The following is a 15,448-nucleotide window of genomic DNA, read 5'->3' as shown; positions in this document are numbered from 1 at the left end:
GAATTGACGGCAAGATGTGTGGACGGGGACCGACAGTTAAGCGTCCTTGAGGTCTAGCCTCGTAAACCAGTCCCTGTCTTGTAGAAGATCTCTCAGAAGATGGATGCCCTCCATCTTGAAGTGCCTGTACATTACAAAAGCGTTGAGTCCCTTCAAATTTATAACTGGACGGAACTCTCCAGATTTCTTCTTTACTAGGAAAATGTTGCTGAAGAAACCCTGTCCGTCGTGAGCCGGTTCTATCGCCCCTTTTGTTTGGAGCTCTCGTAGTTCGTCGCCGATCAGGCGGCGGTCCTCCTGGGAGCATTGAATGGGGTGCGGAGGAGTGAGCTGGTAAGGGGGTTCTACGAAGTCGATGACGTAGCCCCGAACTGTCTGGAGGATCCATGCGTCCGTGGAGATGGTTATCCATTTCTGAAAAGACAGAGCAATACGGCCTGCGGTATAAGGGGAAAGTGAAACAAGAGGCATGATGTTGCTTACCTGTGGGGAAGCGTGCTCTGCCACGGCTACGAGGTCCTCTGCCTCGGTCTGCTCCTCGGGTATAGGAGAAGGGTTGTCTGAAGCCCACTTCTGGGTAGAAGGGTTGTGGTCTGTGTGACCGGGGGCCAGAAGGCCAGAATCGACTGGCTGCGCGGCCCCTGTAGCGGCCAGCCCGTCCAAAAACACCCCGACTGGGGTAACCTCTGAAGACTCGCTTCATGGATGTCTGAGCCTTATTCAGGGACGTAAAAATATTGACATGCTTGTTCAGCTCTTTTAAGAAGGGTTCCCCAAATAGTTTGCCCTGTGCCAACGGTCCCAGTTCTTTGGTGCCCAATTCCACCAGTTTTCCGTCAATACGGAGTAAAGCTGCCTTGCGCCTCTCAGAGGAGAGTGCTACGTTGGTATTGCCAACGAAACAGAAGCACCTTTGTGCCCATTCTCTGATGTCATGTGCCCATTCCTTGACCATGCTAGAGTCAAATTGATCGGCTCTAGTGAAAGCATCATCTGCCAGGTATAGTATGCGGGAGAGCGGGCCGATGGCGTCCAGCAGTTTGTCTTGGACCCCGTGGAATCCCTTCTCCACGCCCCGTCGGGGGTCGCGGCCACCTCGGGACATAAAGGTGTTCATCACCTGGTCAAACTCCGGGGTTTGAGTTACATGGTCGGGAAGTGAGGGACGTGGGCATTCCGAGCGTAGACGGTTGCGCACCGTTTTATCCAGTGGTTTGCGAAGCCAGCGGTGCATAAGTTGGGAGAGGTGGTCGGGGGGGTGTCCAGTCCCCGGAGCGTGGGTGGCGGATATTGCGAGGGTCAAAAAGACGTTGCCCTGTGGGGTCTAGGATGGCCTTGTCTTCCTGGGTAGGTGCAAGGTCGTCTGGTAACTGACTGTGATCCAGGAAGGTGCCTCGTAAGAGGCCCGTATGGGAGCCGGAGTCCGAGTCCCAATTATCATCTTGCAGATCAGAGTCCGCGGCCTGCCACTCGTCCAATACGGCCATAGAATGTGTGTGTTCTTCCCCCTCATCCGAGGAGTAGTGGGCAGGTGTGGGTGGGGCTGGTCTATGGCGTTTGGGTGCTTTACCCTTGGCTGGTGTATCGCCCGCTTTCTCACCTTTCCAGTGACGTTTGGCGGGGCGTGGGTCCGCCAGTACGTGTGACTCTGAGGCCTCAGAGTCCTCGTCTTGAGGTAGTGTGAGCGTGGCCTTTTTGGGTTTGTCGGTAGATGCCGACATAACTCTGGACAGCGCTTTCTCCATAGAGGCGGAGATGGCTTCTGCAATCATGGACTGGAAGTCCGCAGGGGTTTGGGATGCTTCCATAGTGGTTATGGTGTTGGCACAGGGTAGATGGGCTAGGGGTCAGTTGATTATAATATGCACTCAAAAGAATAATAAAATCGGTAATAACACCCCAGCAGGGTGTGATGTAGTGTAGGTACAAGTAAAAGTACCCGAAACCTCAGCAGGGTAAATTGGTTTTTTTTTGCTGGGCCGCACCCAGAAATATATGTATGTATAACTGTGAGGATGGCACGAAATCCACCTTAATGTGACATTAATATGGGGTTGGGATGCCCCTTTAACATATACATATATGTAGGTGGCACGAAATCCACCTGATGGCAGCAGTGCATTAAGGGCTTCACCCTGTTGGAATAGAAGGTGGCACAAAATCCACCCGGTCAGTAAGTAGGAATAGGAATAATAACAGTGGACTCACCACTGAGGAAGGGCCAGCAGCCTCTTTATCCTACAGGAAAACGTCTGTGACCCCTGCCTGAGTAACAAATAGAGCAGCTGAAAAAGATATCGACGACTGGATGTGATCTGCAGGCCGACACTGCGGAGATCGTGGGACTCCCAAAATGGCGGCCGTGAATCTCGCGAGACGCGAGATCCAAGACGGCCGCCGGGAAACCGGGAAAAAAGTTTCCCGGCGTGTCGGCGAAACAGAATGCGGCTGGTGAGCCGCGAGGGAGTGCTAGGGACAGGGTGAGCGTTACCCTGAGGGGAAAGCAAGCTGGGAAGCCAGTGAAAACGAAGGGGAATGAAAACGGAGGGATCCTGAGGGGAATAAAGTCTGACATAAAACACATATACAAATAAACATAAAATAAACGTAAAATAAACGTAAAATGAAAGGGGGGAAACCCCAGGATAGGAGGGAGAAGATTCCCAGAAGAAAACAGAATAAGGAAATCGAAAATTAGCATATAACATAGAAAATACAATCTAAATAAAGGGAAGAGCCTGAAACTCTGACCTGTCTGCTGATGGAGCAGTAAAGAAAGAGGGGGAGGAGCCTCATCACTGTGAATACTATACCTCCTACTATTTTTTGATTGGTTAACCCCTTAACACCGCAGCCAAATGTACAAATTGTGAACAGAACAAAACGTAAACAAAACCTGGCATTTGCGCTATATGTCTGTCCAACCGTAATTCACCTCTTTCATATGAAATGCATCCCCCCTTATTATATATCATTTTATTCAGGGGAAACAGGGCTTTCATTTAACATTAAATATTTAGGTATTGAACATAATTTAATATAAAAAATATATAAAAAAATGGGAGAAAAAAAGATTTTTTTATTTTTTTTTAGTTCTATGTGACATTTTAACTGTGGATGTCAAAATACTGTTTGCTTTTACTGCAATGCAATACACATATTTGTATTCAGCGATGTCTCACGTGTAAAACAGTACCCCCTATATACAGGTTTTATGGTGTTTTGGGAAGTTACAGGGTCAAATATAGCGTGTTACATTTGAAATTGAAATTCGCCAGATTGGTTACGTTGCCTTTGAGACTGTATAGTAGCCCAGGAATTAAATTTACACCCATAATGGCATACCATTTGCAATAGTAGACAACCCAAGGTATTGCAAATGGGGTATGTCCAGTCTTTTTTAGTAGCCATTTGGTCACAAACACTGGCCAAAGTTAGCGTTAGTATTTGTTTGTGTGTGAAAAATGCAAAAAACGCCAATTTTGGCCAGTGTTTGTGACTAAGTGGCTACTAAAAAAGTCTGGACAAACCCCATTTGCAATACCTTGGGTTGTCTACTATTGCAAATGGTATGCCATCATAGGGGTAATTTTCATTCTTGGGCTACCATAGGGTCACAAAGGCAACGTAAGCAATCTGGCGAATTTTAATGTGAAAAAACTGAAACACAAGCCTTATATTTGACGCTGTAACTTTTGAAAACACCATAAAACCTGTACATGTGGGGTACTGTTGTACTCGGGAGACTTCGCTCAACACAAATATTTGTGTTTCAAAACAGTAAAAAGTATTGCAGCAATAATATCGTCCGTGTAAGTGCTGTTTGTGCGTGAAAAATGCAGAAAACGTCACTTTTACTGGCGATATCATCGTTGTAATACATTTTACTGTTTTGAAACACTAATATTTGTGTTCAGCAAAGTCTCCCGAGTAAAACAGTACCCCCCATGTACAGGTTTTATGGTGTCTTGGAAAGTTATAGGGTTAAATATAGTGCTAGCAAATTAAATTCCCTATACTTTCGGCATGGGTTGTCAGGCAGGTCCCGCTAATTGTAATTAATTAGGATACCTAATTATGTAAAATTATTACATAAATATATGTGTAGAATTAATATATGTATATATATACATATGTGTATATATACGTATATATATATATAATTTTTTTTTTATATTTTTATTTATATATAGGTATATATAGTGATATATACGTATATATTTATGTATATAGATATATATATTATGATATATATTATTTTGTTCTACGTGTATTTTGATATAAATATATATATATTATTATCACAATACAGTTAGAACGAAATAACACACATCTATATATCTTTTAATTATTTATTTTTAAATATTTTTTTAATTTTATTTTTTTACGTATTTACATATATATTTTTTTTATATTATATATAAATATATATATAACAATAATTATATATATATTTAATCAGTATCAGTCTACGTGTAATTTGATATTAATATATATATATATATATATTAATATTTAAATACACGTCATGTATGTGTAAATGTGTGTATGTGTATATATATATATATACTTAGATCATATATATATAATATATATGATCTAAGTATATTTTATTTGTAACTGTAATTTTTTTTATTTTATTTTTTAACTAATATTTTTTTTTTTTTACAGGACAGGGGGCAGAGACAGTGTCAGCCAGTGATGTCACATCACTGGCTGACACACAGGATCAGTGATCAAAGTGACTGCCTGTCACTGTGATCACCTCCTGCAGATTGGGTAATTGACCACAGGGGGGAGTGCCTGGGTGGTACAAGCACTCCCCCCTTCCAATCTGCAGGGGGATCATTGTGCCAGTTACATGTGTCAGCCAATAGGCTGACACATGTAACACTGATCGCAGTGACAGGCTGTCACTGCGATCAGAGCGCTCTGAGATCGCAGTGACAGCCTGTCACTGCGATCTCAGACCTAGCAGATCGCGGTCACTGACCCCAGGGGGACTGCCTGGGGGGCCAGGTAAGTCCCCCGACCGCGATCTGCAGAAGGGGAAAGCCGCCGGCCGCATGTGTCAGCCGATTTGAAATCGGCTGACACATGCTTAATACTGGTCGCAGTGACAGCCTGTCACTGCGATCAGAGACTGCAGATCGCGGTCACCGGCCACAGGGGGGGTTGCCCGGGGGGCCAGGCATCCCCCCCGACCGCGATCTGCAGCGGGAGAATACCGCCGGCCACGTGGGCGGCAATAAAAGCGAGGACGTACTATTACGCCCGCCGGCGTTTAGAGCCGGTTTCTGCGTGGCGTAATAGTACGTCCTCCGGACTTAAAGGGTTAATGTTTTCACTCCTTTTCTTTACTGCTATGTGGAGTTAGTAAAGAGAGTTAATGCAAAATATGAAGCCTCCTGTCATGTGGTAAAATTAAAAATACATATTTTTGTGAAACAAATGATTTTAAGCCTGTTTTGCCTCTCTGTAGCCGTCCCATCCCTTTTTCCTTTCCTTTCCTTTTCTTCTATTTTTCCTTTCTTTTATTAGTGTCTCTCTTCTCTTTTATTTCTATGGGTGACATGACTAGACTGGTTATGAGTAACCTATTGCTCTAAATGCGTTTAATAAAATATACAGGTATGGGGTTAGCACTGTTGCAATGCCGAATAGTTACTGTCATCACTCGGTACACAAAGACTCTCGCATATACTCTTCTATTGACTGATTGGATATCTGGAATTATCCTCCACCTTAGAATGTTGAAGGATTATGCGGGCTATATTTGTGTTGTATGTGACTTGTTTTGGCATCCTATTGGGTACGCACTGTTGCAATGCCGAATTCTCGTGTCCTCTGTGTTCCATGTATCCTTATACACTCTTTGTTTATGAAAAACTGAAAACTGAATAAAGATACTCAAAAAATAGGCAAAAATTAGGACATCACACACATTGGGTTACCGCTGGTCTGCTCCAAGGGCATTAACTGTCTGTAAGTACTGGACACTTTACATCTTTTCCTCACCTTAGAGGACAACTCTTCTTTCCATGCCTGGCATTACCACTCCACCTTTTGGTTCAGAGGGCTCCTCTGGAGTTAGAGCGGAACTGGAACCTGGTTGAAGGCCATACCCATTTCATATATAAATAACACCATTTTGGCCATAGTTCCTATTTTCTTTTTTTTTATCTGATTTGCCATCTTTGTTGATATGGTTTTTTTTTTCTTGCTGTAGTATGGCTGGCTTGCAGTTTCTAATTTTGAACAAGTACCTGATTCTTATTATGATCCTATCTATGTACCAATTTATGTCTTTGGAGGATTTCAGCCACTCCCCACGGTCACCTTTCATCTTCCTTTGTAGCCAGAGCCATGGTAAAATGGCAACAGAGTTCTGAGCCATAGTTCACTATAACTAAGTTGTAGTTTAATTATATTGGTTACATTTGTTAGCCATCTTAATTCACTATTTAGTGAATAAAATCCTATAAATATGAAATAATAAACAATAATGCCATGCAGAAAATTGCTGAGACTGACATTAATGGAGGTTTCAGTCACATAGCAGTTGAAGTTCTGCAACTATCGTGTAACCTATATACAGTAATAATATTTATATATTGCTGGCATTTGGTGAATTTATTTTACCATAAAGGTTCCATACCAATATCAAACAGCATGATCTGGAGACATTTTCACTATTTTGGTTTTGTACTTGTTCTGTGATCTATAAAAATGTTTTTACATTTGTAAATTCATATTTGTACTTGAACACTACTTTCTCTGAAACAGGACGACAACAGGGATATGACTAATTCCTTATTTGTGCAAATAATAAGTAAATTAATTTAACAAAAAACTGTAAACAGTCATAATTTTAATTGTATATGTTTCTTATTCAGTACAGAGAACTATTGTTTTGCACTAACGTTATATGTAGTAATTCATCCCATGTTTCTTATAAACATTACTCTTGTTTATTTTTTATTAATTTTTTTAAACTCAGAAGTGTGTAGGATTAAGAATCTTATTGTTATTTGTGTTGAAAAGAATGGGTAGACGAACAGGCAGACAGGCAAATGGACTGCTAGACAGATACTCTTGGAAAAACACACGGATTCGAAGGTATGAGTTATTCGTCTAAGCTTTTTTTTAACTAGTAGTTGTGAGTAAATGTGTACCATTTTGCAAGGATGTAGTCATGGATGTTTTGTCATTTATGTAAATGGATAGACAGACAGACAGACACAGACAGACAGACACGTATAGATAGACAGACAGACACCTGTTTACAGACTGATCATTGTTTTCTATCACAGCTGTAAATTGTAATATACTTATAGTACAGCACTGTACTATTTAAATACATTTAAATACATTTGTATGACTTTGAGCATCTTTGTTCTGCAAGTTACTCCATCAGTTTCCTTATTACTCGCATTGCTTCAAGGCCTAGATGTGATATTCCTTTCTTCGAGACCATCCATCTAATGCTAGACCTCGGTGACTGCCGTGTTCTTTAGTACAAGATTTATGTGTTTTAAGTCCATACATTACAGCACACAGCTTGAGGAATCGAACAGCCAGACGCTATGGAAAACATCAGTTCATGCATCAACATAAATACAGACACAAGTAATGGGCGACACTTCTGGAATGAGAACAGAGAGTGTGGGCAGGATACGAGCTGACAGATAACTTGTCTGTCATTGGCGATTTCTACCGAAGACATGTTTCCAGAAAGGTTTAGCATCCGCTAACTGCCTTTTAATTGTTTCCATATAAACAAGGCATTTCCTATGGGCTTGTTTCACTTCTTCTTAATAAGACCTCTCTCTGAATCTCATCATGTTGCCTGTCTGTCTCTCTAATAAGCTGTAATAAGCTCCTGGCTCGAAAGAGATCCTCTACGTCTCTCAATGAATGAGCAGTGAATTTCCTGCAGGCCTACACCTCATTAAGAGGGGAGAGGAACAGCGACTTGAGATAGCATTGTGTTATACGGATTTAAGGAAATAAAAATTTGCCTAATTTTTAAAGAAGCTTAGTTTAAAAAAAAAAATCTTCCTGTTAATTAAGTATACTGTGGTGTGTAATAAGCTAATTGTAGACAATTGATCTAACATCTTTAGGAGATAAGACAAATTCAGCTTCCCTATCAACGATCATAGTAATTAAGTAACCATCTTAAGTTAAACAAAAGTAATTATCGGGAATTTGTAAACATAATAGGATCTGCTTAACTCTTGATTCTTAATAATATCTAGAGAGTGCAGGCAAAGTGTAATTTTCATTTAACCCATGGTGTATCTTTAAGGCATTTTAATTCATCTGACCTATGTTAATAGAATTGTATTTGGAATGTTAAAATGTTTAAAATAGACTTGCCGGCCATAATTGTACGCACAGAGTTTCCTTATGTAAGTTCCGATCCTACTTTGCAGGTGACCTTTTCAACCAGGTAATAACAAAAGGCAGTCTTGGTCCAATCACAGGTTGTTACTTTTGAGCTGTATATATCCCATGAGCCACTGCAGTTTATAGGAAACACAGGGGTGCACAGGTGTGGTAAATAAGCCACTTGTTCCTTCTCATTAAAATTAATAAAACATTGTCTCAAAAGTGAACAGAGACTGCATTGGGTATCTGTAATGATTTTGCAATGTATGTGATTGAGTGGTTTTAATCATTTTTGTTCTAGAAACAAGACCACATTTTCCATAAACCTTTTTCTATGAATCTCACTAGAACAAGGGAATGCTGTGAAGGGCTTTATTAAAATTATACAGTTCTAGGTCACCTTCTAAGTCTCTCAACACTCACTTTGGAAGTAGTAGATTGGTGGTGGAGCTAAGGTGGAGTTTTATCATAACGCTATAAAAAGGATACTTGTATTCCTCCTCTTTTTGTGCCAGGAGTGTAGGTGATATTTACCTCACTCGTTGCTTACTAATCTCTGTGTTAAATACAGGTGCCATATACAATATAAATAATGATTTGTGTTCTTGGTGGCAAGCCCAGATATAACAGTTTAACTTGTTATTTGGTAACAAATAACTACAAACAATAACATTTGGTGTCTAAATTTATATTGTCTTGTGCTGCCACACCACCACTGCTAAATTGCAATAGGCGAGAATGTCATCAAAGTGCCTCTCGCTCTTTAATAGGTACTCAGTATGTTCAAATCAGAGCTGTTCAACTGGAAGGCTGTCAGTCAGAGATAGTCACACCTGTTACTGCCCGGAAGCAGTGGCATTGAACCAGTATCCCACAGTGCTGTGAACGACAAGCGATCGTCAAGACAATTGGAGCACATCTCCATGTTTTCTGAAGAACCACAAAAACTGAACATCTGCACACTCAATCTCTGTGTCTCTCTTCATTTACACTGTCGGTGAGGACATACCCAAAAGGAGAGTGCATGTGAGAGTATTTGTAAAAGTGTATGAGTGTTTCTGTGGATTCTGTCTGTGCTTGGATGTGTGAGAGTGACTGTGTAGATGAGCGTCTCTTGGAGTATAAGAGTTTCGTAAGACTGTAAATCTAAATAAGTTTCTGTGAGTTTGTTGGTGTTTCCAATTGAAATTTGGATTGCAAACTTTAGACCATAATAGATGGCTTGGTATAACTTTCAAATATGGTTAGTCACAGCTTGGCTATTCATGACCAACTTATTTATTTCACCACAATTCATAGTTTCAAAAATAACCCTTTGTCATTGTGCCTCTTTAAAAAATGTATAAATACTTTTAATATTACATGATAACTTTACAAGGAAAGGGAGAGGTAAGAATTGGGAGTGTCATTCGTATGATTCACAAAGGACACCTGGAGGCCAAATGTCCTCCCTCTATGCTTAATTCCAGTTGTATGTTTTAAGGAAAAGGAAGACATTTGATTGTACTAAGTTACCAGAATAACTAACAGAGTAGCACGTGTCCCCAAACGTATCGGTAGCATGTATGTTACTATATTCATTTTGTATGCATGTAAAGTAAATGGGGCGGACCAGTAATGCGATAAAGTCACTGAGTCCACCCAAAGGAGATGTGGCTGCCCGAATTACTGGCAATCAATTAGGCCAGCCTATCTTGGGCAGGACATGTAAGGAACACCGTTTCAGAGCTCTCTGCAGAGTCCGAGTGCTCTGAGTGCAATGCAAGCGCATTTATAATGAACCCGGGCTACACTTTTTGGGTACAGTTTCATGTTGTCCCCAAAAGTGGGATACTAGGGAACAAAGTTGGAAAAGCAGAACAGCAGTCAACAATCAGGACTGTCCCGTTAAAATTGGGATAGTTGGGAGGCATGCTGTATACAATTTTTTTTGTTTGGTTATCATTGTTTGGTTATCATTAAAACAAGAAATTTCAAGTTCCTTGTATATGGGACTAAAAGTTATGATGATAGAAAAGTAACACCTTAGTGTAGAACATTCATTTCATTCATATGTGTATGTTAATAGGATCAGTGCTATAGTACAGACTGGACTGGCTTTAATTAAACACATTAGATGGTCCCAGAAGCATGTATTGGAGCTCAAATGTACTTAGCTCTGATCCCCAGGTTCAGGCAAAAAAATGGTATCCTGGCTCCATGCTATCAGTTGGATAGATGGGAAACTGTTCTATAAGAATGACACAGCGGAGGAACTACTGGCTGAGAATGCACCATGCTGGGGGGGCCATGAATTTACGGCAATCCGATTGGGTTTTTTTCAACTGTAATCTCAGCAGCCTGGGAGGAAGTGAAAGATGGTCACTTCTTCACAGCTATGGGGAGAACTGGAGAGTGTGGGAGGAAGGAGGAGATGGCACATGTATGTATATCTGTGTAAGTATGTATGTGTATGGCAGTTTATGTACGTACGTATGTGCATACATCCCAGCAATCAACACCAACACAACATTCATACACACCCCTGCAATCAAACACAAACATTATATACAAACACACCCTTGTATTAAAATGCTAAAATTATATACAAACACCCCTTCATTCAAACACAAACACTACACACAAATGCACACCTGCATTTAAAGGCCAACACTACACACAAGTACACCACTTCATTACATTGGCAACAATACATACAAATACACCCCTACATACACACATATACTCTATGCAACAACATGCTTACATTCAAACACACTGCTCACAAATACAACCCTGCAATGATGGGCAAATGGCTGATCCCCAGCTGCCATAGCATTGTGGGAATTGTACGACAAATGGATATCTATCTTCTGCCCACTCTTGCGCTAGATGGGGGCACAAAAACATTTCTTGCACCAATGCCCTCTCTACATTAGTTCTGCCACTGGAAGGACAGTAATAAGCGGATTATCACACCTGTACCTTGATATGGGAATAAAACATCACATTATATAACCATATTAATGAAAAGGTAAACTATAATACATTTTTTTTACTACCAACTTTACATTAAGGCTCATAAGTGTTTGGCATTAAGATGAAGATTTTGCTATATATGGGCAAATTGTATAAACCAAATTCAATGCCATCATATAAATCACTTGTAATATAAATGTATTAATCACATTCCTGGCAAGACTTAAACGTGTTGTGTCTTCATTTTCACTTTTTACGTTACAACTCGATTCGAACAAGGAAATATTTGTTTGCTTGCTTTTTCTAGAGATGCACAATGGGTAGAAAGGGAATGTTTTAATGAGAAGATAATAGGTGACAGATTTGGGGGATTCTCGATTCCCAATAAGACACGCAGTCCTAACGCTTTTCATCGGAGCCAAACGTCTTAATTGAAGCCCTATCTCGTAATTGGCTTCAAAAGAAAACTCGGTCTTATTTCTGTAGGCTTAGAGAGGAGACAGCAGGAGGGGGTGATCATTTCATCATTTCATTCCCTAAGCCCCTTTTAAGAAGAAGAAAAAAGGAGTAAAAGAAGAAGTGGAAAGAAAGAGACAAAAAGGAACCTTGGATGCACCAGCAGAATTCCACAGCTGCTTTGTTGGGAGTAGAGATTGTCTGTGGACTGAGAGAATGGGCCTTTTTTAATACAAATTCTACAGAGTTGTAATCTGAAGCTTGTCTTCTAACCCACATATCAAACCTGCTCCGTGTAAACTCACAGAGGGGGCTGTAAGCCACTTGTGTCTGTCCAGAGCAGTGTGTGCTTGGGGGTGGGGAGGGGGTCTAGGTTTGGAAGCACATAATCCTGGGGTGTTAGCAGTACTTTATTGTGTTAACAGCTTTAAGGATGTACAATATAGTGTTGTTTTCTAGTCATTCCATTGATGCTGGGGAATTGATATCATCTGTGGTACGTTACATCTGAAGCAAAACAAGGGATATAGAAAAAGAAAATATACTCCTAATTAAAGCAACATGTTTTTACTAAACAGAAAGCAGGGGTTTATTGAGAAACAACTTACAGAATCGAGAACAAAATAGTCACAATGAAAAAAAAATCGCTATTTTTAAGTAGCTTTAAAAATCATTATAAGTCTGGTAAACAGAGCTCTAAATGTAAAATGTAACGCTGCTTCATTTTATGGTCCTTTTTATATTCAAAATGCCCAATACTTCAAAAGTTTTGTTGTCTGTTTTATATATTTCTTTGGGGATTTGTATTTTATTGTATTTTCTTTTTGTGTTTGTGTATGTATATTTTTTTAGTTATGTCAAATGGCAAATTATATTGAATTTTCAGTAGTGCTCAAGGGAAATTTGAAGGCATCACTACTAAAGACACTCACAGAGGTGACCTGTTGTAAGCGTCATTTTTTGGCATAATCTTTGTTTTGTATTTTCTGATGTTTATGTCTAAAGAGACACTCAATAAACCTGTGATGTAAGAATCTATCAGCATTGTTGATAAATATCAAGTGGATTTTCATTTATTTATTCATTGGTTTATTGATTTATGCCAATTCCTTGATTTTTAAAGAAAATGTAAAACCCCATGCACCACATTACAAAACCATATTTAAATAGGAAGACAGGGACAAGGTGGGAAATATCATGTTAATAAGTGTTCTTTCACTTGTACAAACATTCCACCATAGTACAAGCGTTCCACAATAACACTAGCATTCCACCATAATACAAACAGCAAAAGATCAAAGTGTGAAGATGGAGCAGAGAACGGTATAATGTGTACTAATAGATCTAGAACAGAATGCGTATTTATTGCTCCATTTCAAAGTACAGTTATTTTTAATGTAATAAGATAACATTTTAGGCATAACTCCAAAAAATTCAAATTGCCAAAAGGGGAACTCTTTAATCTTAGGGTTCTGAGTGGGGATGTGGCCATGGCCTGAGTTGTTCTGAGAATTTTTTTTTTTTTTACTTCAAAGTTTACTGAAGACGTGAATATCATCCTATGGAGACAAGGTTGAGATAAGGCAGTCAGTTCAATAACAGTGTAATTGTGAGACATCCGTATATGAAAAACAAAGCTATATGACAAAGATGTAATTTCTATTGTAGCATTCGTTATTGACAGACACTGTGTATAGTATATGTAAAATACAGAGTGAGTTAATAAAAATCTTGCTAACGATTTGGTATGGAGTGGAAATACAAGCAGTGATGTTGACATTTTGGAGGTTTATAGTGGGAAATAGAGGGGGACAATGACGCGGTATAGTGGAAATGAAAGAAAAAGGGAGGGGGCTGTTATGAGAGTTGGGAAGGGGGGCCCTCAAGACAGCAGGGGGAGGTTAGGAAATAAGGAAAGAGTGAAAGACTGCAGAGAAAGCAGAGCATCTGGCCCCGAGCCAGCAGACCAGAGGACATCCACCAAAGCCAATGAAACCGGATATAAGAATACCTCTGGTAATTTTTCGAAGACGACAGTACCAGCTCCTCAACTGAGTGTATGTCTTTTACTCCTACTCTTTTAATACAATCTCAAACCATTGGAACTGCGTTCTGTCGTCGGAACCCTGTCTTTCTGTATTTCTTGTGGTATTACAGAAAAAGAGTGCAAAAGATATACTTCTGGTAAGAAAGAAATTGGAACATCTGTGAGTGTAGGGAGGACCACATGTACGCTCTAACAATTCTGAGAAATTTTAGGTGATAACAATTTATACAACTACAATGTAATTTAGAACAGGAACAATATATCTTATTTACACAGACTGATTTCTAAACACATTTAAAGGCACTGTGAGTATTATTGCTGTGGAGCTCTGTTATACACTCGGTCACACCAACTACATGGAGCTCCTAGAAAAGAGGGACATTAGGAGAGAAGAGAGAGAAAAGGGATTTGGGCCCAAAATAGGAACTTTCATTACTAACTAATGAATATTAGACAGTAAATACTCAGTGCTCCTATCACACATAAGTGTCTCGAAATGGTCGTTAGATGAGGGATGAGGGCTACAATTAAACTAAATACACTTCAAAAGAAAAGTCAATATTTCCCACAAGGAAAGCAATTAAAACATAAATCAAATTATATTATTATTATTATTTATAAAGCGCCAACAGATTCTGCAGTGCTGTACAGTGGGTATTGAATTATTACTTATTAAAACTCGTAATAAACTAACTACAATGGAATTGCTAGAATGTGTATGCGTTAATAAAAAAATTATGCAATTCAAGGTATAAACCAGTTCTCCCATATGGTAAAGTCAATTGATCTATCCTTAGAGGGGGTAATGTCAACTCCTTCACAGGGGATAGATGATACAGGGACCTATAGCATTACTCCAGGATTTAGAGTTGCTTAGGAATAATAAGGATTAAGCTGCAATTGTATGAATAGGAGTTAAAAAAAAATACTCCAACAGTATATAAAGAAGGGATAATAATCATATGACACATGACACATTGAAAATTTGACAGATGAAATTTTAGAATAAAACATTCTTTATTTTTACAGAGTATAACCATTCCCTTCAGGTTTTTTGCAGTTATTTTTTTTTCAGAGAAAAGGCAGTGCTTACATTAAAGCCTAGGGACACCTCATGTGGTCACTCTTCAGATGGCTACTAAGGGTGCTTCCTGTTTCTCTGCATGGAGACACTGAACTTTCCTCATAGAAATGCATTACTTGAATGCATCTCTATAAGGAGATGATGATAGGCCAGGGTTGTGTTTGGCTTGTCCTAGCTCTGCCCCTGATCTGCCTCCTTGACAACAGGGCCGGACTGGCCCACCGGGATACCGGGAAATTTGGCCGTCGGCACCTGGGGCCGGGCAGGCAGCTGGCTCTTCTGGCGGCCGCATGGGGGAGCTCTTCTTGCGGCCGCAGGGGGAGCAGGCTGTTCTGTCTCTGCTCCCACGCCCCAGCGTGCAGCTTAATGAGACCGGGGGCAGAATATGACGTCATATTCCGGCCCCGGTCTCTTTCTAGCGCGCGGGCGGGGGAGCAGAGACAGAACACCCTGCTCCCCCTGCGGCCGCAAGAAGAGCTCCCCCATGCGGCCGCCAGAAGAGCCAGCTC

The sequence above is a fragment of the Pelobates fuscus genome, chromosome 2, assembly GCF_036172605.1.
Source record: "Pelobates fuscus isolate aPelFus1 chromosome 2, aPelFus1.pri, whole genome shotgun sequence".
Classification (NCBI taxonomy): Eukaryota; Metazoa; Chordata; class Amphibia; order Anura; family Pelobatidae; genus Pelobates; species Pelobates fuscus.
This window is presented reverse-complemented; position numbering follows the sequence as displayed.